The following is a 23743-nucleotide window of genomic DNA, read 5'->3' as shown; positions in this document are numbered from 1 at the left end:
AAAAAAATCAAGGGTTCAAGATCAGCACTTTTTCTTTTCCCCCAGAGAATATTTGTGGACTGAACAAAAATGTTCCTGAGGGCGCTGACCTGTGTGCTGCTCTTTTTTTTTTAAGTGCTTGCTTTCCATGCCTAAAGTTAGGCACCCGCATGCGTTTACAACAGAGACGATCCTCAAAGAATCTCTATGAAGGTTTGCAGCGAATTTTTCTTAGTTTTGAGTTCTGGGTTAAAATTAAGTCTGGTTTCGTGTTTTGGTGTTTTGTGTTTGGTTTTGTTTGGTTTTGTTTTAGTGCAACCCAACAACAACCACCTTCCTGACAGCGATAGTGTTGTGCCGGGTCCAAGTTGGAACTGGCTCTTTGGGGTAGTCATGCTGGGGCCTCTGTGTCTGTAAGAAAGCCACAGTCAGGGCTAGAGGGGAGACAGAATCAAAAAAGAGTAAACAGGAAACAGCCAGCCGGAGTATAAAAGAGAAACTGGAAAAAGACAACCCAAAGAAATCAGAGATGACAAGGTGGAGGGAGAGAAAGAAGCTGGGTTTTGCAATTAAGAAAACAAATGTGGGTAAAAGGGCAGACTCATGAAGTCGGTAACGAAGGGAAGACAGGCTAGGGAAGCAGCTACCTTCTCTGCCATAGTTACCTGATCCCCGCTTCTCTGGTCCAGGGAAACTGACTCTTGTTCAAGAAAATGCTTGTTAGTTAAATCTCGCCCTGAACGGCAAGCTTACACTGAATGTTCACAGACTCTCTGTATAGACACTGTTAGTAATTAATCCCCTGTACTTATTAGAGACATTTAATGGAGTTTATCTACATCTAGCAACACACAGCAGCCTTATTATCAAAAAGAGAGCTTAAGCATTGCAGACGTTAATGTAGGAATAAAGGTGCAGTTCAACAACCGGAAAGGCTATCTGACGTGTCCAGCAATGTGGCTCTGGTCAAATCAGTCGGCGGATATTCCCACACTTTCGAGTCCAGAATGCATAAGAATAAATAATGTCTCTTCCCAGATAAAGCCTGAGTCAAATTTCCACTCTCCACCCCCACTCCCACCTCTATTCTAAAGTTTAGGTTCTTAGCATACTTTCCCTTTGGAGTCAGTTGGAAGGAAACAGTGCCAAAATTAATACCATAGGCCAGAGATTTTCAACCTTTTTTATCTCATGGCACACATAAACTAATTACTGAAATTTCATGGCACATCAAAAAGTATATTACATTTTTTTGCCAATTTGACACAAAAAATAAGTATCATTCTGATTCATTCACATCAGATGGCTATTGTTGTGTTGGCTGTTGTCATTTTTTTATTTGACAACCTCAGGGGGAAAATGTCAGTGCCCCTGACTAAATAGTCAGGTAGTGCGTGTTTTAAAGGTTCTTGCAGCTCACCAGTGGAAAATTGCTGCCCTAGAGGTTAATAAAATTAACCTCTTATTGCAAATAGAGGATTTAAATGGTGCAACACAACTGCATGTCTAGGTGCAATACTCTAAAATAGCCTATGGTGGTCTCATTTACATTATCGGAGTTCTGGGTCCGGGAGTTTTCTTGTTATAAGCCCCTATATTCAGAAGTTAATAGTTCAATGATAAAAATAATCTTGGATGAAAGTTAGCAGGGTATTTTAGCCTGGAAGCAAATGTTTACAAAATTGGGGGGAAAAATTACATGTATTTGGAAAGCTTTTAGGTTTTCAATAAACGGGAGCAAATAATAATAATAATAACGAAGCCGTTAGAGATTTTTAGATATTTGGTGCCCTGGGATTCCAAAACGGATTTGTAGCTTTTAAATAGATTTTTTAATTCTTATTATTTAATGTGGACTAATTGATTTAGAAACAAATTATTAAAATTTTCTCGAGTGTCACTCCATTGTGAAATAATCTGTTGTTTATTGGCTGAACAAGAATCTATACATTATATTTTCATAGAGCTTAAAAATTTATGAAAATTAAGAGGTTTTGAATTACTTTAGGAAACTATAAATGAGACCATACTATTATACTCTTTTGTGGGTTTTCTCATGAATAAGGTTCCCTTTTAAATTGTCTACAAAAAAAATTGCTTTTTTCCAAGGGATTTTTACACTTTCAAATGTGTGTGTCCAATTTAAGCATCAATCATTAATCTACATATATAGTAAAAGAGACAGGCAGATTCCAGGAGAAGTGGCTGCATTGGTCTATATAACTGAACATGGCATATTTTCCTCTGTAGGATATTTTAGAGTAATTTACTCATCTCCTTAAAAGATTCTGGTCTTGGAGATTCTTCTAAAATCTGTGCGAGTTTATCTTATACTCTAACAGGTTGTGGAGTTAGAAAATGTTTTTCTTGGGGTCCAAATAATCTCTGTTGTTGGTTTCATCCCCTTTTGCCAAATTTTATCTTTTGCAACGCACTTCCTATTTTCAGTTCAGAAAAGAAAATCAAGCAAAAAAAAATCCAGGGCAAGATACTTTGAGAAGAAAAATTAACAACGCAAGACTAAAATAGCTCTGAACTGATACTGCTGGAAAAGTTCTTCTTGAGGTTCTAGTAGACTGTAGAGTCAAAATGTAAAATCACACTCTTTTTAAGAAAATATGAATATCCTAAGGTTTAGGGGAAAAGCACAGCTTATAGAAGAAAATAATTTAAAATATTACCTTCAGTATATTGCGTACTCTTTCATAGAGAGAACACGGAATTGTTTTTATTTCCAAACAGTGACACATAATGGATTTTCAGTCAATGATGAATAAAAGGATAAATTATATTCAGCAGTGCTTTAAATCACTGGAGAGTTGCACACCGTTGCTACATCTGCATATGGTTGGAACTGCAAAGATCAGTGATCGAGGGTTGTTGGTTGAAAGCAGCAGCAGATAATAACATGGTTTGCAAATCTGCTTTTTAAACATTTAAGCCATTTCTGATGACAGTATATTATATTGTTGTAAATGATGTCATTCTTTTCCATCTATACCCAGCTATGCTAAACATTTGAAGTTATGTCTCCTTACAAATTTTATGCTCATCAATTTTTGGATACTACATTTAAGTTCAGCATCCAGCAGCTGAAAGAGTGTCGGTTATCTATTCATTTTCATCAGGGGAAGTCATATCCTATTAGGCATTGTTTCAACACCGGTAGCCTGCCTGCTGCTTTTAATAAAATAATTGAATGGCAACTAGGACTTGTAAGCGACATGCCTGAGACCGGTGAGGCAGAGACTTGGGTCCCATAACCACACAGAAAGTTGAGCGCCACGTCTTTGACTCAGACTTTGCACGCCGTGCAGGTGCGCTTCTGTGTTAGTCTACTTCCCTGTGAGCGTCTCACCTTCTTGACTCAGTGTTTGTTTTCTATGTATATCTCAGGAAGTTTTTATTTTAATGATATATATATTTTTTTAGTAGACAGAGTCTGTCAAGGAATTTCAAATAGGAAATGTATAATCAACTATCTAGACCTATCAATATGAAGCGAATGAAGACAGGTTACCATATTCTAACTTCTGACATAATTTTGCTATTGGATATTGATTTCATTTTCTACAAATATACTTCACAGCAAAAAAAGTTAAACTTTGCTGATGCTATCAAAAGCTCTATTACAACTTTGAATACTCCAGTGTCTTAAAATAGTGCTATTAACTTATTTTAAAAATGATGCTCTTCTGCCCAGCCGACATGGCGTGGCTCAGCAGTTTAGCATCGACCTATCATCCAGGAGATCACGGTTCAATTCCCAGTCAGGGCACATGCCCGGGTTTCAGGCTCGATCCCCAGTAGGGGGGTGCAGGAGGCAGCCGATCAATGACTCTCTCTCATCATTGATGTATCTATCTCTCTCTCTCCCTCTCCCTTCCTCTCTTGAAATCAATAAAGACATATTTTTGAAGAAAATTATGCTCTTCTGCCTGGAAGGTGTGGCTCAATGGTTGATCATGGGCCCTCAAACCAAGAGGTCACTGTTTCTACTCCTGGTCAGGGAGCCTGCCCAGGTTGCAGGCTCAATCCCCTGTAAGGGGCATGCAGTAGGCGGTCGATTGATGTTTCTACCTCTCTATCTCTTACCCTTCCTCTCTCTCTAAAATCAATAATAAATAAATAGAGAATAAGTTTGTTTTTAAAAAACAAACAAACAAAAAATAATGTTCTTCTTTTTATATTTTGTATTTTTGACAGGTTGGTCTAACTTAACTCTTTAGTCTCCCCACAGAGCAGTGGAACGGCTGACAGACAGTATTGTAATCACTATAGTAAGCTTTCCTTAATATCGTTTTGAAGGCAGGCAGTTAGTTGGCATGAGTTTGAAATTGCATAGCATTATATTGAAATCCATGTGTTTTCCCTAGAACTTGACAGCATAAGAAACACGCATTTCCTCTGGATTTAATTCTTGACTCTGATATTTTAGGCTACTCATTCTCTCAGTGTAATTTCCATCGTGTCTAAAGCTTCACTGATTCCTTCAGTGACGTCAAAGCTCCTATATGAGACTGGCTCCTCAAGCTATTTCTTACACTCAGACCTGAGGTCTAGAAACAACCCTTCTTGAATTTTCTTCTGGCATTGCAAATTCGAACGTTACAAACTGAACTTACCGTGCTCCCCAAAAAACCTGTTCACCCTCCTTTACTCCATGACTAAGTCAATGTCATCATGGCCAATTTCCCACACTGCCCTAAAAAAATATGCTGGACACCTTAGATTCTTTTCTCTCGTTAGACACTACATCAGTCACCAAGTCTAATGGTCTCTCCTTTCTTAACACCTCTTGAGGCTGATCCTTCCTTTCACCTCCTATGGTCTTGATTGGGCCTCCATAATTGATTTTGAGGTAAATCTCCAAATTTACAGCACTGCTTTTGTTCTCATTTCTGCCCAGACCATCCTCCTAAATGCTGCCAAATTATCCCTCTTAAATACAAATAAGACTGTGCTATTTCTTCATAGAACCCTCCAATGGTTCTCCTTCCCCGTAAGGATAAAAAATATTCCACACTAATTGTTTCCATTTGAAACGTTAAGCATATGACCTCTGTCTACTGTCCAGCTTCACATTCTCATGAGCTGCTTTTTACGCTCCAGGAATACCAACTACATGAAGTTTTCTTAAAACCGACATTCCTTCTATGTGCCATTCATACTCAAAGACTCTCTCCCTCTCCATCTACCTGCCGAATTTATATTCATCCTCTTGTGAGCAGCACGAGTCACCTTCTCCAAGGAATATTCTCTGACTGATATGCTCAGCCACCTCTCACGGTCTCTTGGACATCACTAGGGCATCCCTTCAGTGTTCCAGTGATAGCTTTGCTCTGGCATCGTCTGTAATGGCTGGTTTCCCCATCTAGAGTGTGAGTCCTTGAATCTAGGGATTGTGTCTGGTTTATCTCTGTCTCCTCAGTGTTCAGCACATCCGAGGTGGCATATGGTAGGAGCTCAATTCATGATGGATGATTAAATGAATAGATATGTGGATATTATCCAAGATTTCTTCTCATCAATTCATCCTTAAGAGAATCAAATCCTATATACTGAAGATTCGTTGAACTGCTACGAGAGATAGTAGTTAAATGGCTCTTTAAACATAATATGAAGTCACATTACCCAGAAGGTAAACTACCTTAAAAGTGAAAGTAAGGTGTCTTGGTTTTTCCCCCTTTGCAACGTGGTCTAATGTGTATCTGTATCTCTCTGCATATAAATGTCATATTAGCAATAGTTTTTAATGGCCTGGGACAGGAGTGATATGGAGCAGTGACTCTGGTGTTCATTACAGGTTTCTGACAAAACATACTTCCCCATCCTTAATAGAGAGAAAACGGCTTTCTCAACAAATGGTGTTAAACTGTTTCATAAACCTGAGGGACTCAACTAACTAAAGCCAAATTTGATGTTTTTGAGACGTCCTGGTGTCATAAGAGTAGGACTATCATCTTTCTGGTTCAAAAAATTTGTGCTCTTTTGTACAGAAACCTCCAGGCATTGCGACTACTTTCCTGTACGTTTGTGTATAATTTTTCTCATTACCACCCCCAGGTCTCTTTCACCATCACCACTTTCCAGGCATCTACTATCCACTGAATAGCCATGTTTCTGATTATCTTTTCCCAAATGTATTAGCTTGCATTATTTAAGGCTGAATCTCATTTTATTATTTCCTGCTTGTATTTCTAAACTCCTTAAATCTATTTGTGTGATTCTTTTGTCTTCACAGATGTCCACAGTTCCTCCCAATTTAGTATCATCAGCAAATTTAATTAATGCTCTGTTTACCTCCCCTTCTAATGAAACCAGTCCCTTGTTTCATTTCATCATACAAAGTAAAAATGTATTGGCAATAAAATAGTCTGAAGAAATGTTCCCTCACTGTAGGAGGGGAAGTTAAGGATACAGCAAAGAACCATGTGGTGAGGAGTGGACAGGGCAGCGGGGTGGTAAGCTAGTTTGCTATTGCCCTAAAGCAAAACCTTTTTCACAGCAACCACACTTTGGCAGATTGCCTGGGTTGGTGCTGGCGTGTGTGTGTGTGTGTGTGTTGGAAGGTAGCTATATTACCCTGAAGACATTTGACTAAAGATACATTTATTGATATTTGAAAAGCACATTTGAATCTATAAATACAAGTGTAGATATAAGCTAGTAACTTTCAATCCATAGTATAGCTACAAACCTAGATGCAGATACACACATATGCATATATACAGGCTCACCATCATTTTCAGTGAGCTTTTTCTAACATTCACTAATGTTTAAAGTTTTATTTCAGTCCTTAAGTTGATAGATGCTTTAAATCTAAATTACCCTTTGGGTTTAAATAAAATTCCTTATCAATAGTAGATTTATAGAATACAGTAAGAAAAAAAATAAGTGTATTCAACAGGGAAATGTCAGTTAAAAAAATATTTTAACCTTTAGAATTAATAGGCTGGAAAATTGAGCTTGATCAGGGAAAGAGTTTCTGCTTGTTAACTTTAAGGTAGGCAAGTTCGTATTCAAAGAATTACATTTTTAGTCTCTGAAGGTGGGGTCATGCAGGTATGGGGTGATTTATGCTAGAAAACAAAAATGGCATTTATTTAGCACCCACTGTGTGCCACAAACAATGCTTTCCAACATGAGTGACTAATATAGATTTAAAGCCTATATTCATTACTACCTGATATTCTTGGACTATATTCCTAACTCCAGTATAACCTTGTAAATATTTACCATGTTGCATATGAAGAACCTATCTTTGGAATATGAATGCATTAGTATAAATCCATTGACTCCACAAAAACTTTCAAGCTTATGCTTTGATTAGGACAGACAGATGGCAGACCAATATCTCTATCGTTAGGTGCTGAGGATAATGCATGTTCAGTGTTGAAATGAAGGCTGACATATACTTCACATACAGCACTCAGTCACCAACGATGTCATCACCAGCGGATGGTGTCAACAAAATAGTGACTGGGAACATTGTTAAGTAGTCACAGCCTTGCATTTTTTTTCTAGTGAGAAAAAAATTTGATGCATAATGCATTCTTATGAGAGAATTTTCTCAGATGCCAAGAGTTTACAGGCATAACTTCTATAAGCTTCAAGGGGGGGTTCTTGCCAGCACCTGTTACAGTATGGAGTTCTTACTTTTCACACATAATCCAAGACTGGCCTGGAAAACTGACCTGGAAAAACTAATATAGTGAAAACCTTCTTGTAATGTTTCCTCACGTATAATATTCATCTTTTAATCCTTGATCTGATATATGTATGTCCATGTTTTCTATTCAAATTCTTTTCTCACCAGAAAAGCTTCTTTTCACAAGTTTGTATGGATAGGAACAGATAAAACAGTTCTTCTTACTTGGCAAACTAGTGGAAAAGACACATAAGGGGGAAAGTTATTAGTCTAGAGACTGAATTAAAGCTAAAAATCAGCTCTTCTTATCTCTGAAAATAATTCTAGAGATAGAGTGTAGATTCCTGAGGAGCCAGCAGAAGCAGTGAGAGTACCATGGGCAAAAAGGCTATTAGCCAGTGACTCTAAATCAAGGATCACAGGTCAAATGAATAGAGTTTGGCCATATTTTCCCATAGCCTTACAGACTAAAATACAAGGAATTTTAATATTTTGAAGGATATTATACTTAACTCCATGGATAAATCAGCTGGGTAGTGTTCTGTGTAAAGGGTGGAGAGTTCAAAGAGTTCTTAAAATTCCATATTTTTAAATTAGCTCTCACAAATTCTCATTACCAAAACCAAAACAAAAATGTCACAGTGCCTCCGGTTAACTAAAATTGCTGGAGATTGTACAGGAATACTATTTTATGAATAATCACCTCCCTTTAGAGGTGTTTGATGGATCCTCTTGCCTACTCTTTCTAACATTCGTGGCATACGAGAATGAAAACGGTCCTTCATACTCACAGTCCTGAGTCACTTGCTGTCATTGTCCTGTTTGGCAGGGGGAATGCTTCCCTCTTGTTGAACATCGCTAAATAGCACAGTTTCAGCTCCACATTTATCACAGGATTTTACAACTAATGTTGGTAGATAACAAGGTTAAAGTTGGAAGGAGTCTGAAACCCTGAAATCATGAGAAGACAGTTACAAACCTGTTAGTGAAATTTCTCACAGGGGCAAAGCATGGGCTCTGAACAAGCACAACTCCAAATGGGTACCCATTTGCCCCCCTTCCTTCTTTTCCTTGCTAGATGGTTATTTTACTACACTGTGTGCCCTTGAGCACTGTGCCTGACCTCCAGGACCCTCCCCTGGCAAACCTGCCCCAGAATACCAGGTTCACCTTAGCTTGAAGCAGTTCCCTGAGTATAGGTGTTTTAAAAGGTATCAATCATTTAGCATTAAATGGCTTTGTGTCCTGTTAGAGTATTTTTAAGCATCAGGGAAGAAAGGGGTTTGGTTTTGTTCGGTTTTGTTTTCTAAAACAAAGCGAGGCAAAGGGAGTCATGCTACCACCTCTGAAAGGATGCGGTGTCCCCGCGCCTAGTCCTCGCCTCCTCTCCAGGCGTTTTGCTTGTAGCACACTTTGCTTTAAACTTGAACAGAATAAGGTCATTATTTTCATTTAATATTCTGGCCAATAAAATAATAGAAATGCATTTGTTTCTGGGAAGTCTTCGTGAACAGTCTTAGTTAAGGTGAGTTTGAAAACTTGAAAGAGGGTTGGGAACCCAGGATCTCATGAGTCAACCATCGTTCAGGGCTGTCTCCAGGGCTGCCTCCAGCTGAGGCTGAATAGCCTTAAGCTGACTTACTGGGGAGACTTAAGGCCGCTAGAGAGATGAGAGGTGTCATCAGATGGAGCGAGGGGTCTGCGCTCCTTCAGCCCCACAAGCATGGGAGGTGCAGAAGGATGGCGAATGGGAGGGGCCCCCGAGTCTGTTTTCTGCCGACCCTAAGTTGGAGGGCACGGGCCTGGTTTTCAGAGACCCCGTGAGTCATGGAGGAATCGTGGGCCCCTTCACAGAGTTTCGTTCTGTAGAGCATCGCTCTCTATGGATTTATGTAAGCTCAGCTCCTGAACCTCAGCTTAGAACATCACACTCACCTAAAAGAAAAATCATTGTAAAAGCTGTCCCCGAAGAAAGATCGATTGTTTATTACACTTTCCATATGATGGAAATTATTATAATGATAAGAATAAATCATGTTTAAGGATAAATTGTGTTTAGTCATGTTGAAAAATGTGCCTCTTCTCCAAATCTTTAAGTCCAGTAAAAACCCTCCATTTTCCTGTATCTTAGTATATCTGAAAATGTCAGGAAATCCAGGCAGGGTTCGGATTTGGATAATAGCAACTACCCTTTTGGATTAGCTTGAAACCAACATGGTACACCCGCTTTCTCTTTTTCTCCCCTTTCCCACTATGTACTATATTTTGGCCTCTTATCTTCCATCTCTTCTTGTCCCACATCCTGCACAAGTGAAGCCTTGTTGCATTTGCCTTCCTTTTAGCTAGAGTTGGCTCTCAGAAGAGGATTGAATAGGTATCAGAGTGTACATGGTTTGAGAGGTTTCATAGAAACCCCCACCCCATGGAATTTGAAGAGAAAGAAATAAAATTCTAATTGCAGAATTTTAGACATAAGCAAAACTGTGTAAAAAGAATATTTTAAGACAGAATTAGTTTCCCAAAATTTTTGAAAAAATGCTATAAATATAGCCCTTAAAATCAATGTCAAGACTACTCATGGGAGCTGATGGCATAAAGCCCAGGTCTTAGAATTTAATTTCTATCTTCTTTCATTTCTAACTTCTACAGCACTTCAAGAGTCAACTATAGTGGCTGATCATGGATTTTCTCACATTGTTCCCCAAATTCAAAATCTGCCAGCCCTTGGGGGAAATAGGGAAATTAAGATACTTCTTATTTACATTTTATACAATGGAAACCATTAAATGTATTTGTATCTTAGTTTCTTAGCCTTAGACAATCAAGTATAAGTGTGCTCATGAACATCAACTTATTTAACACACCTTCGTTTAATATGCCTTCTTTCCATAATAACAGATTAAAAAAATGACAGATGCTAAATGTCTAACAATAGATATTATGTGTGTGTGTGTATCACACAAGAATATTTCAATAAGACTTCTGATGTAGGCCTATGTGACAAAATCATCCAGAAGCAGGAAATCTGGTTTGGATTATGCCAGTGCTAGATGAGTTTAAGTAAGGGAACAATTGCTATTGGAATTCCTTTTTTTAAGCCAACAAGAAATGTTTTAAGTAATAAAAGTGTGTGCAATTCTTTCCTAGATGGTTAACAGCCCTCAAGTAGTCAAGAGTAAAGCTGAGAAGATAGGTCTCTCCTATACCACTTAAAAGAAACTTTTACCTAATCTCTCTAGTTACAGTGTGATAATAGAAATCAAGACAGCCAACCATGCGAGCTTTGTGCTTTCCTCTATACATTTCTTTTTGTACCAGTCCTAAAATCATGAATGACAATAATACAAATTGTCCAGGGATAGTAAGAACTTCTAATTAGGGAAAATGATCATGTCTTTTCAGCTCTATTCCAGAGACCTTATATTTATATCTCCAAACCTGGGTGTGATTTGTCTAATAATGGAATCATTGTACAATACTTCAATTTTGAGATTTCTACTTCGTCTCATGAAGATTTGGAATTTGATATCATGGTTCTTAAAGCATCTTTTGGCTAAATTAGAGATACAGAATAAAGCATTCGAGGACACAGTAGATTTATGATAATCACCCAGCCTCTCTCAAGTGAGCCTATGAAAACATAAAACCATGTCAAAATTTAAAAATACAATATTTGGCATAATATTTGGTAGTAAAATAAATATTATTATTGTCATTTATTCTCAAGAGTAATATATGTGTATATATACACATGTAAACATGCGTACACATATTGTAAAATAGTTGGGAAATTAATGAAATAATAAATAAAAGTGGAATCATATTTTATAATCCCTCTATATATAGATAATCACTGTTAACAATTAAATGTATTATATTACATATTATATATATATATATTATATATATATCGATAGCATATACTGCTTAACTGTGTAGAATATAATGTGAAATTGAATATATAGCATAATGATGTTTACTTCTGTATTTGGCTTCGAAGCATATATATGAACCTGAGTGTATTGCTCAGATATGTTATGTATGAGAAAATATTTAAAAACGCAGGTGCCATTGCCATTAGTACATGAATTTGAGTGTAGGATTCACTTACAGTGCCTGGAAACCATGCTGGTGCTATAGCTCTATGATATCTGGACTGTGCCTTCTTTGTTCCTTGCTGTATGTGTCCCCAATGCCTAGCACACTTTTGCTACATAGTAAGTGCTTAATCAACATGTGTTCACTTGCATAAAGAGTTGGAGTTCACCAACTCAAAGTATTTCCATCCAGAACTTTTCTGTCCTTCCATTTAACCACAGCCTAAGGGATTATGCAATAGTCTGATCTTTCTGTTTAGCAGAAGTATTAATCTCCACATGATAGTCTCTCCTGTGTTCTCAGAAAGGAAACAATCTTCTTTATGTTCCCTGGAAAAGGAAACTCAGTCTTTTTGGTCTCATCTGCTCTCATGGTCAGGAGCATCATCTTCTTTGACTAGAAAGAGCCTGAAGACAGCAGAATCTCTCAGTAGTTTGGGAGGGCATCAAGAACTTGCAAAGATCTAAATAGGACTTTCCTTATGGTTAATATACTCAAGCAGCTTTGTAGACTATTTTGCTTTTGTGTCTGGAATTCAGTTTACCTAACCCACTTTGGAAGCAGCAGTCAGAAAGTGTTCTTTCTCACCTGAATGCTTAGCAGAGCAAGCCATCAACCCCTCCAGGAAGTGTCTAGCCCAAGGGTCTGAATTAGAGGCACCTCCCCAGAGAAGATCAAAAGTTATGCTCCACCAACACAGAGACACTGAGAAATGGTTGAATGTGTTCTAAATTAAACTGCCCTGGTGGTGAGCAGAGATCTGCCAAAATCTTTCAATTAATCACTTTTACCTTCAGGGCAGAGTTAGGCCTGAGAGTATTTCAATAGGTTTTTATTGGAACAGGGTTATTTCAGATATTAAACTATGTTGCACAAAGTAAAAATAATGTTATTTTTAAGTTGCTACTCTTGTTAAATAAAAGTTGGCAAGCATTCTTGGGGTCTGTATTGTGTCTGTATACTTGTGTGTGTGTGTGGCTTTCTCTTGGGCCATAAGCCTCACTGATTTAAAAAAGTGAACAGCAATGAATTAGTTGGTAAATATATTCATATAATCATGTTCATTAATAATATGTCATAAATAGTAGAAGAGCATTTTTAAGTGTGTAATTCTCTACAACACAATTGTGATATTTTTTTCCTACATCTTCAGCAGTAAGTTAATTAGAATCACCTGCATTTCCTTGGGTGGACACCAAATGGATTGCAAACAAAAACAGATTAAAATAGCTGCTGGAGCTCATGGCATACAGATGACAAGATTCACAAAAAGGACAGCGAGGCACTGAAAATGTTCGCTTTTCAAACAGTTTTAGAGGAAATTTAGCTCTTGCAACGTCTCTGTAAAAGCTGCTTGTAAGTGTTTTGCTGAAAGGCTAGAATAGCTTTGTTTCTGATCCCTTGATGAGTGAGAGAAATGTTTAAGAAAGATCACTTTACAGAGAGATTCAGGCTGAAATGCGATGACTGTGCTTCAAGCCAAGCCAAAAATTACAGTTCAGAATGGAAGGGGAGGTACGTGGTTTGGGAATCCATTTTCCCACATTCCTGAATCTCAATCATCCCAGCCAATGTTTAAAAAAAAGTCCGATGGAAAACAATGAGGTCACTTTGTTTAGATATTTTTTTAAATAGGTGTGGAGGGATTGGAAAGAATGAGAGCAAATATAATGAATTTTAAATCAATGCCTATTTCATGTATGGTGGGATCACAGGCTCGACTTTATGTAACTGTTATGACTTCATCACACAAGGAGCCATTTTTCAGGGTTTTCTTCTTGTTGTGTATGCAAGCCTCTTGTTTCCTGTCTTTAACTTATTAAAGAGTTTGTTGCTAAAATTTTAAAAAGAAAAAAAATGTACCTGGTCATAAACCACAGATTGCTCCTTCCCAGGCTCCAAGCTTTCCTTACAAATGGCATCTTCAAGTTGTGCTGGCATGTTTGCTCACAAACTACCAGATGACAATGGCTCAGAAATTCCACTATTTATTCTTATTACTCATATTTATTTTAAAGAAACAATCTGAGCAAGTCACACGACCAAAAGAATGATTTATTTACATCAGCATAATCACAGCATAACATAACAATGAAACTCATACATAAAAGAATCTCAGACAGTGATATGAGATGAACCAAATACAACCTCCAACTTCAATATCTTCCAGACACATGAAGGTTTTTCCTTGAAGACAGGAACTCTCACTTAAAGATGATCACAACATTGGCCAATATTTGTCTTCAAGACTAAGGTTTTTAAAAAGGAGAAACATGTAAGAGAATTTATCAAAGACTATTTCCAGATACTTCGGTTCCCACGTTCCAGAAATCATTTCAGTCGATTATCGTTAGTCTTATCAAATCAAGGGTATTAGGTGACCTAGTGAAATTTCACAGGCAAGCTCAAGGTCTTTCTGAGATGCTTTTTACTGTGAGATATTTCCTAAGCCTGGTACAAGTCTATGAATCATATTTGTCTACCATCCTGCAGACTTTCTACTGTTAAGCCTCAAAGTCCTAGTTGAGTTTAGGCAGATATATAAGAATTAATGTATAAGAAATGAGGAATGGCACATGGGGTAGCACCCTTGGAGCCTCGTGTCATTTCAGCCAGGCATCCAGCAGTGCATACAGTGGCTTCCATCGATATTGCATGCACCACGTTGGAACTTGTTTTTCTCTTTTCCCTTAGTTGCCTGTCATTTAGTAATCCATAAGTTAAAAGGCATGTCTTTAAAGGCAGTTGGCCCAGTAATATGCCTGAGTGGCATATAAGTAGAATTAAGTGTATGGAAGTTATATGTGAAAATAAGCCTGAGACATAAAAGAATCACAGCAAATGGAAATTAGGGTCTAGCCCTCAGAAATGATGTGAGTTTTCACAGGACTTTTTATATGCTACTCTCTATGTTTCTGGACTCTAATGGTATGGATATGTATCTCCAATTATGAGAAAATGTGTGAAATAGTATGGCAGGAACCAAGTATAAATATAAGGGAAAATTTCAACAATGAGGAATGACTATGCACGTTGAGGACAGATGGCTTTTGTGCTCCTGGTAACATTTGAAGAATTCAGTGTGATGTGCCCCTGTTTATTAAAGTGTCCAATATCCTACTTAGAAAGAATTGGAGATGTGGGAAACTAATGCAATAAATGGTTTTCTAAAATATCTTCAACAATGTAACTCTGTACAAGAATATTTAATAATATTTAAAAGCACAATAGCCAGTCCTTCCCCCATACACAATTCCCAATTACTATTGTCATGGATCTTTTCAAGGCATCACTAAGGGATGTAACCAGTAACATTCTTAACACTCAAGATGTGTAGTCCTTTTGCCCCTCAGGTGCCCAAAAAGACAAGGCTAGTTGAAAGGTCAGAACTCAGCAGAACAGAAAATATGAGATAGATAGATAGATGATGGATGGATGGATGGATGGATGGATGGATGGATGGATGGATGGATGGATGATAGATAGACAGATGATAGATGATAGATAGGTAGATGATAGATGATAGATAGATGATAGGTAGATGATAGATAGATAGATAGATGATAGATAGATAGATAGATGATAGATAGATGATAGATAGATGATAGATAGATAGATAGATAGATAGATAGATAGATAGATAGATAGATGATAGATAGATGATAGATGATAGATAGATAGATATAGATAGATAGATAGATGATGATAGATAGATGATAGATGATAAATAGATAGATAGATGATAGATAGATAGATAGATAGATAGATAGATAGATAGATAGATAGATAGATAGATAGATAGATAGATGATAGATAATATATGATAAGTAGGTAGGTAGGTAGGTAGGTAGATAGATGATATTTTTGGTGAGGACTTTTATCAACTTTATTCTGAGTATAACAGCTTACACCAGTTGGGAGAGGGGGTTTGATAATGATCTTAACCAGCCAAATGTTCAGTGAAAAGTCTTTGAAGAAAAACCAACATCCCTCTTTCTGATTCAAGATTCTCTGTGTTAGATACTATATATTTTTAATCCTCGCCTGAGGATATTTTTTTTTATCAGTCTTAGAGAGAAAGAGAGAGAGAGAGAGAAAGATTGATCCATTGCCCTGACCAGAGATGGAACCCAAAACCTAGGTATGTGCCCTGACAGGGAACCGAACCCACAACCTTTTGGTGTACGGGACGGGATGATGGTCCAGCTAATGGGGCCACCGGGCCAGGGCGAGTGTTTGATACCATTTTACCCTTAGTCCCATATATCATTTTCTTTACTTTCTGCTCTTTCAATTTTAGGATATTTATTTAAAGCTGGAATTTGCCCCTATCTAAAACACTGACTATATGAACAATTTAAAATAATGGTTTATTTATTAGCATCAGAGATTCTAAGCAGTTTTCTCAAAAATAACAACAAAATAATCACTCTTCTTTTAGTGACCTCTTTTCAGTCTAACGCTGTTAAGAAAAATTTTAGCAACAAATACTTGTCACTTCCTGATCTTACGACGATAAAATTTTTCTTTTCTGGGTGAATCTACTATAAGGTATCTGGTGGATGAGAAACAGTTAATTCATGAATGAGTAATTGAAAATGGACTGCTACCCAAATCAAACAAACAAATGAAATAGTGAAGGGACATTGAAGATAAGTATTTTGATACCATTTTAAAAAGAAAAATGTGTTGCCACAATTGCCTGTATGAAGCCAGAATTTATAGCAGAGCTACAGGGATGGTAGGACAAACTATGAAACTGAGATGAAAACAGTAAAGAAAGGGCTAGTGAAACGAATGGAAGAGGAAAGCATATCGATCTCAGTAATAAAGGGAACATCAGAGAAGCACAAATTACAACAGGAGCTTCTATAAACACAGAGGACAGGCCTGTGACAATGAGGGGTACTCTGGTCCTAAACCCCGATTAACATTTCGCCCCACCATTAGAACTGGGGACATATAATTAGCATTTTAAATGTTCATAATTCAGTCACAGATCATTTATGTCCCAGGTGCCAATAAATAAAATTATTATATAGCAGTATCATCCCAAGCTAATGAAACTTTTTGTTTTTAGCATTAAAAGTCTATCTTAATGAAAAACAATGCAGGCCCCCATTTAAGTAGACAGACTAAGAAAACATGTCTGACTCTCCTCCCTCAAAAAAAAAAAAAAAAAAAAAAAAAAAAAAAAAATCCCAGTAAAATAATAGAAAAGATGTGCTGAAAAAAATATATAATAATGGTGCTGAAAACAGAAAAGGTGCCATCAGCAAGCCAGAAATAGAAATTCCAGGAAGACAGAAAGCAGATGGGATCAAACAAGTAGAGAAATTAAAGCCGAAGAAACACCCTTCCCAGACACCATAATTAGGCACAGTTCTTTCCGGGGATGTCCTAGAGAATATCGAAAATTGGAGTTAACAAATAAAAAGAGCAGACATTGGCAAGAGGATGATAAAGGAAAGTAATTTACTAAATGTTGGCTCTAACATCTGGGAGCGCTGGGCCCCCCCCATTTATTCTGCACCCAGGAAGCACCTGCAGCAGCAGCTTGGGCCCGAGCACAAGCTCCGCAGGGAGGAGAGGCTGCTGGCGTTTGGCAAGGAAGGCGGGGAGGGCGAGGGCTCCCGGGTCCCCTCCAGCAGACGCTGGGAAGGCGGCTTTGCCCAGGAGCGAGCGGTTAGTGTCCCGGGCCCCAGATAAAGTCCCCCTAACTTGGGTAAGTGAGGAACCGCACCTCTGGCCTAATGCCTGCTCGCCACCCGTTCGTCCTACAAGAGCCTCTCGGCCTGTCTGGCCAGTTAGGGCTGAAGCTGGCGAGGGGCGGGAGGGAAGAGAGAGGTGCTCATGATTTATTCTAATTAATTTGGCTTTTCAGCCCTTTGTGTAATCTGACATTTGAACAGTGTTCGTCCTAAAGAAGTTCTAGATGTAGAGAAGGGAGACAATCGAGGGAAGGGTGAGAAAATGCTTTCTGCTTGAAGGAGCCTAGGTGTGCGTCTATCTGAGTGAAATTTTACTTCTGCGAGTTTAAAGAGAAAACTCTTTTTCTTATTTGATTCCTGAACGGCAAAGCAATTTACCTGCAAACCATCAAGAATCAATTTGATATCAGACCTAACAGCAGCAGGGCTAGGAGATAATGGAACATTATTTTTCAAAATTAGAGATTCTGAAACTCAAATAAATATTCAAATCGGTAATTAATTACAAAGCAACAGAAAGCAGTCATTGAAGTGGAAGAAGTGAGGAATACTTACTAATTACATACTTTTATGAGAAAAGAACACTTAAAAATAAATTCAAGAAAGAGTGACAGTGGAATACAAGAACAGTGGTTGACTCTGACCTAGAGACTCGCTGTCCAATATGGTAGTCATAAGCCACATGTGGTTGTTATTTAAAATTAAATAAAAGAAAAATTTAGTTGCTCAGTTCCATTAACCACATTTCAAGCGCTCAGCAGCCAGCCATATGTGGCCAGTGACTACTGGATTGGATAATTAATATATAGAACATATTCATCATCACAGAAAGTTCTATTGGGCAGCACTTAATTTGAAAATATAAGAACGTAGAAAGGGCAAAGGACACCCTAGACCTTGACTTTTGGGGGATCTCCTTTGTGAAACAAAATTTTACTGTTGAACTTAGTCACGCTCCTTTAAAAAAAAAAAAGTGATTAATATTAACCCATAGATAAGTTGCAAAATATTTTTAAAGAATAAAGTAAAATATTCTAAATTTGAGACTATAAGCCACAATAACACAAAGAATAAAATTGGAAGTGATGACGAAGAGGAGGAGGGGAAGGAAGAGTAAATGCACCACGTTCCTTACTTTTTAATAGCAAGAGGTAATTTGATATATAAAAAATTAGAAATAGACAAATGTAACTAATAATAACAAAAAGAAAGTAGGTATATGGATAACTGGTAGTCACTGCCACTAAACTCTATCTTTTCTGACAGGGAGTCAATAAATACCATTCAAAGTTAATAAATTAATAAACAGAAAATGGACATTAACATAAAATCAGTAACAAAAAGGGAACTAAAATAGAACTGTGAGCAATGACTATCTTTGAACAGCAGGAAAAGAGTAGGCACTTAGTTTTCTGTGTTGTTTAATTTTCATTGTTACCAAGGAAGTACATTGCCTTTGTGGTAAAAAAAAAACAAAAAACACCTACTTAAAATAGTTATTATAAAGTCACAGGTTTTATATAGAATAAAATTATTCTTGTTTGAAAATCAGACTTGTGCCAGGTATTTCCAAAGATAATCATTCTTAAAGAACAGGCATCTCACAAGAAATTAGTAATAGTTAAGTCAAGTCAGCAATCGATACAGCATAAATACCGGCCACTGAGACAGAGCAGAAATGAAATTTAACAAGGGATTCAAATTATATCCTGGACTCTCAGTCACTGAATTTAAAACGTGTGAACAGTTAATTTAGCAATAAAAGACTGGAAACACTAATTTAGGGTAGGAAATTTGTGCCATTCAGAGTGGCACCAAACCTCCCCCCCTACTGAGCTCTGAACCCAGACAGGACCTTCAGAAAGACTGAGAAAGAAATGTGCAGCAGGCCTTGGGGCCGTTTGGGCGCCCTGTGCTCGCCAGCTCTTGCCAGAGGGAAAGGAGACCGCAGGGTTGCGAGAATGGCTGTTCTTGTGCCAGCTCCGGCCTCCTGGGCATTGGGAAGCGCCATAAATCTCAGGAGAGGGGCTGCTTGCGCCCACTTCCCAGCCCGCAGTGCAGACTCCAGGGGTTCAGGCGCATTTTTTTCTTGTGCTCCAGAAAAACAAGCAGGTTTTGGGGGCGCACCTCTCAACAGGGCTCAAACCCCACAGCTTCGCGACGTATCCCCACATTCGAGCTACCGAGAATGCTACCTAGGGCGCAGCTGGCAGCTATTTCGAACAGGCCCCTCTGCATTGTTAAAAGCTGCCCATATTTTGGCAGAGAAAGCCAGGCAGCTCTGGAAACAGTGCCGGCCTCTTAGATTTCTTTTTGGAAAGTGTCTTCAGTTTATGGTGGGAGTTACTCATGGCAGCTGCATTCTTTCCGTTGGGCTTAGACCACCGTTTGGTCTAATAACTCCTAATGGTGTGCCTGTTCTGGTCTGCGCTTCTTCGGGAGGAAAAGGGAGGAAAGGCTATTGCAAATCCCTCCGGCAGTACCTGTTCATTCCTGTCCGTGGTAAACACTGTTCTGAAACTTACAGAGCTTGGCTCATGATGGACAAAATCCACATTTTGGTGAATGTGGATTTCTCCAGAGAGTTCTCACCGCTGCCGTTAATGCTAGTGTGATTTTTTTTTAATGTAAAATGACTTAGTTTCATCGTGTTCCCAAAGTATTTTTAGCATAACAGGCAAAATTCCTGTCAGCCTTCACAGTCATGGTATTTTCTTGAAAGAAGTACCTCTCAGACTAATTTTTCTCCAAATGTCACCAAAGTACAACACGGATACCTTGAAGACGCTGCTCATTTAAAAATCGTAAGAGGTCTAATTATATTTCCAAAATAAGTAGTTTCCAATCCAGCACGGATAACGTGGTCATGGAAAGGATGTCCAAACCCACCAATTTACATTGGTTTGGTTTGGCATAACTCTTAAAGTTCTTGGAGCAAAGAAAGGATGGCACGTGAATCACTGCAATTTGGGTAATATTCCCAGGGCTTTGGGTTTGCCGAATTTTGGTGAGCCATTCAGGGGAAAGCTAATCAACTTGAAGACTGTCCCTATATAATTTATAACTGCTAAAATTCACTGATATGTTCCAGATTATTTTGCAAAATGTAATACACTCCTTTTTCATGTGTACTTTGTCATTTTCACTCTATTTATGTAATTTAAAAAGTATGATAGCCGGGGAGCATGGGCCATTTAAAGCAGGAGCCCCTAATGTCAGAGATTGTTATTCCTCACGAGATAAATAGTATTGATATCTCTGCATCTGAAGGGCTTGGAAGTTGTGTCAAGTTAGGTTCAAATTGCATCCAATACGTTTTGCTTTATTCCCTTTTACTTTCTGGTTTTTATGTTAAAGCCACAAAGCAGTTTCTCTGCTTCGACTTAGTTCTTCAACCACAGTGGTGGCGCTGGTCTGAGTTACCCTCCCTGTCGTCATTCCCAATCCTCCCTCCTTTTATCCCAAAAGAAAATTGGGTTATTAATTTAGGATGAGGCTGCTTTGTTTAAACAGTATAGTGCTTTTCAATTGCTCATACATAATATATCTAACCCATGCTGCTCTTTCAAATGTTTTTGATTACTGAACTTAAAAAACTTCCACTGAAATTTATGAAAGACCAAGGGGGCACTTCTTAGGTTGTAATTTTAAATTTATATAAGAGAAAAAGAAAGGGTTTGGATACCGGAGAATTTCAGTAATTGAAATTCAGTTTATAACTCTAGACAACATATGTATTTCAATAACATATACAATAATATTAGAAAAGGAAGAATCCTAGCTTCAAAACAGAAATGCACTTAATTTTATACCTCACGTAAAGAGAGGTGCGTGTTAAAGTGAGGTTTAATAGGAGTCTTTATTTACAATAAGAATGTATTGGAATTCAAGTAATTTCATTTACTATTAACCTCTGGCAAGGGTCCAACTAATCAAGAAAACAAAAATTAATGGTAAAAATATATAGAGTAAATTTTCTCATATTTATCGTAATAGATGTTGACATTTCATCTTTAATCGTTATTTTAAAATAAGGCTAATTTGACTCTTTTTTAAAAACACATTAAGATTTCTTATTTGGAGAAGGTAGAGCTACGTATTTCATCGGTGTTTTCGTTTTCTAAAATATTCTGTTTCCCAAATTCCTTCAGGACAACTAATAATTTATGGAAAAAATCAGGACCACTTTTATTCGGCCAAACTTTGTTCTTTCCATTGGCAAACACGATGACAGGATTCGCCATTTGTGGTTCTGAATGGCCTTTGACCACTTCCAAATCCAAAACTATTACCAAAGTCCCTGAACTTGCCTTCATGAACATTTGCCTATAGACAACATGGAGCCTCTAAAGGTGATTTTAGAAAATTCCAAAATATTTTTCTTACCGGCTACATGTTCAGAAAAATTAAGCCTACTCCCAATAGGGAAAACTTTGAAAGGGACACACTTACTATACTGCTAAATTTTAATATTTTAAAAATTATTACATTATTTAAAATGTATGTTTAAAACTAAGTACCAGATGCTATCTAATGACAAAGGAAGAAAGAAATGGTTGATAAATTATACAGCTATGGGTATATGTGCATAAATTGAAGACCAACAGGGTTCTATACCAAAACTAGGCATCAGATATTAGAAAATTTGTAATTAGGAAAATTGTCACATTTCAGTGTCAAATGTACAGTGAACTTAAAAGCAAACCAACTGGGGTATCTTTGATTAATGAGCCATTTTGTGCATCAGGAAAAAAGAATGTATTTGATTTTTCTTAATGTATACATCTTAGACACTTCCACTACACACTGATAGGCATCCAATCTTATTCCAATTCCTCACATATTCCTAGTCCTCAGGAAAGGACAGAGACTCTGTCATTTGTTATTAGGTTATTCTGGAACTACAAAACTCACACCAATTAACACACTTGCTAATAGCTATTGCACTTTAATGACGTTATCCCGTCACTCTACAGTTTATTACATGGAAAATTAAAAACCATTGTGAGGATGAATAGGTGGGGCAGTGAAAATACTTCATAGATGTCATTGTGCGTTTCTTCAAAACCATAGAATGTACAGCAAGAGTGACTCATAATGTAAACAATGGACTTGGAATGGTTAGGATGCATCAGTGTGGCTTCACCAGCTGTAGTAAATTGCTACTCGGTGGGGAATGTTGATAAGGGGAGAGGCCGTACTTGTGTGGGGGCAGAGGAAATATGGGCAATCTCCGCACCTCCCTGTCGATCTTACTATAAACCTAAACCTGCTCTAGAAAGATAATAAAGCCTTATAAAAATAATGAGTGACTAAAAATTTTAAAAAATAATAAATAAAATACTGAATGATTGTTTTGAATTATGCCATTAACACCAGTGTTACATGTTCTGTGATTCTACCCTAACCCACTGATGAAATATTTTGCACAATCACAGATATTTCCTACAATAAATTATGTAAAAACGAAGATGTTGAAGCAATATAGAAGCTCATTTCATGTCAGCAAAGAGCTTTACAAAGCCTTTGTTCTGTTATATTGCAACAATAACTTCTACCAATGTATTTGATCCTTATGGTGGTGAATTTCCATGTCCGACCATGGTGCTGTCCCGCCTCAGAGGAACTGCTGAGCTTGTGTCTCCACACTGGCTGGCAAGCTCACCCAGGCCCTCTAAGGCCATAGACACATCAGGGAGTATATACTCCTGACATTAAAATTATATCATCAACATTTTTGGGGACAATGATAGTGTTGGAATGTGTTTCTTGTCGTTTTCCTGTTCTGTCATCTTTTTGATAACTTGGTATTGGAGGTAACTAATAGATGCTATAATAAATGTGTGGAAAACACGTGGGTGATCATCCAAAGCTACTGCCAGCATAAGTTATTTTGAATTATAGATGGCCATTTTTTAAATAATCTGAAACTAATTTCACCATTTTGTCAAGGATTCATTTTTATTTGTTCCTCCCATAACGGAGCACCCCATTACCTGTAACACACTGAACATCATCAAACTGATTTACATCTGGGATAGAAATTTATACTGCAGTTTGAAATAATCAGACCAATACATGCTATGCTATAGTGACCCTGGAAAATGAGAATAGGACAGCACGGGACAGGACAGGATAGGCTAGGATAGGAACTGGGGGGAGGGAAGAGAGAGTGACAAGAGGAAAAAGGAGACAAGGAGAGGAAAAGAGGGAGGAGGGATGGACGGAAAGGAGGGAGGGAGGGAGGGAGGGAGGGAGGGAGGGAGAGAGGGAGGGAGGGAGGGAGAGAGGGAGGGAGGGAGGG

The 23743-nt window shown here is 37.8% G+C and overlaps 1 protein-coding gene across 1 annotated transcript in view; it reads left to right on the top strand.

The window, feature by feature from the left end:
- ARHGAP15 (Rho GTPase activating protein 15) overlaps nt 1–23743 on the top strand; it is a 574327-nt gene that overhangs the window by 366353 nt on the left and 184231 nt on the right. The gene's annotated exons all lie outside the window — the stretch shown is intronic.

This window comes from Miniopterus natalensis, chromosome 8 (genome assembly GCF_054644295.1).
Source record: "Miniopterus natalensis isolate mMinNat1 chromosome 8, mMinNat1.hap1, whole genome shotgun sequence".
Lineage (NCBI taxonomy): Eukaryota > Metazoa > Chordata > Mammalia > Chiroptera > Miniopteridae > Miniopterus > Miniopterus natalensis.
Note: the sequence above shows the minus strand (reverse complement) of the source record. Positions and strands in the feature narration are given on the sequence as shown.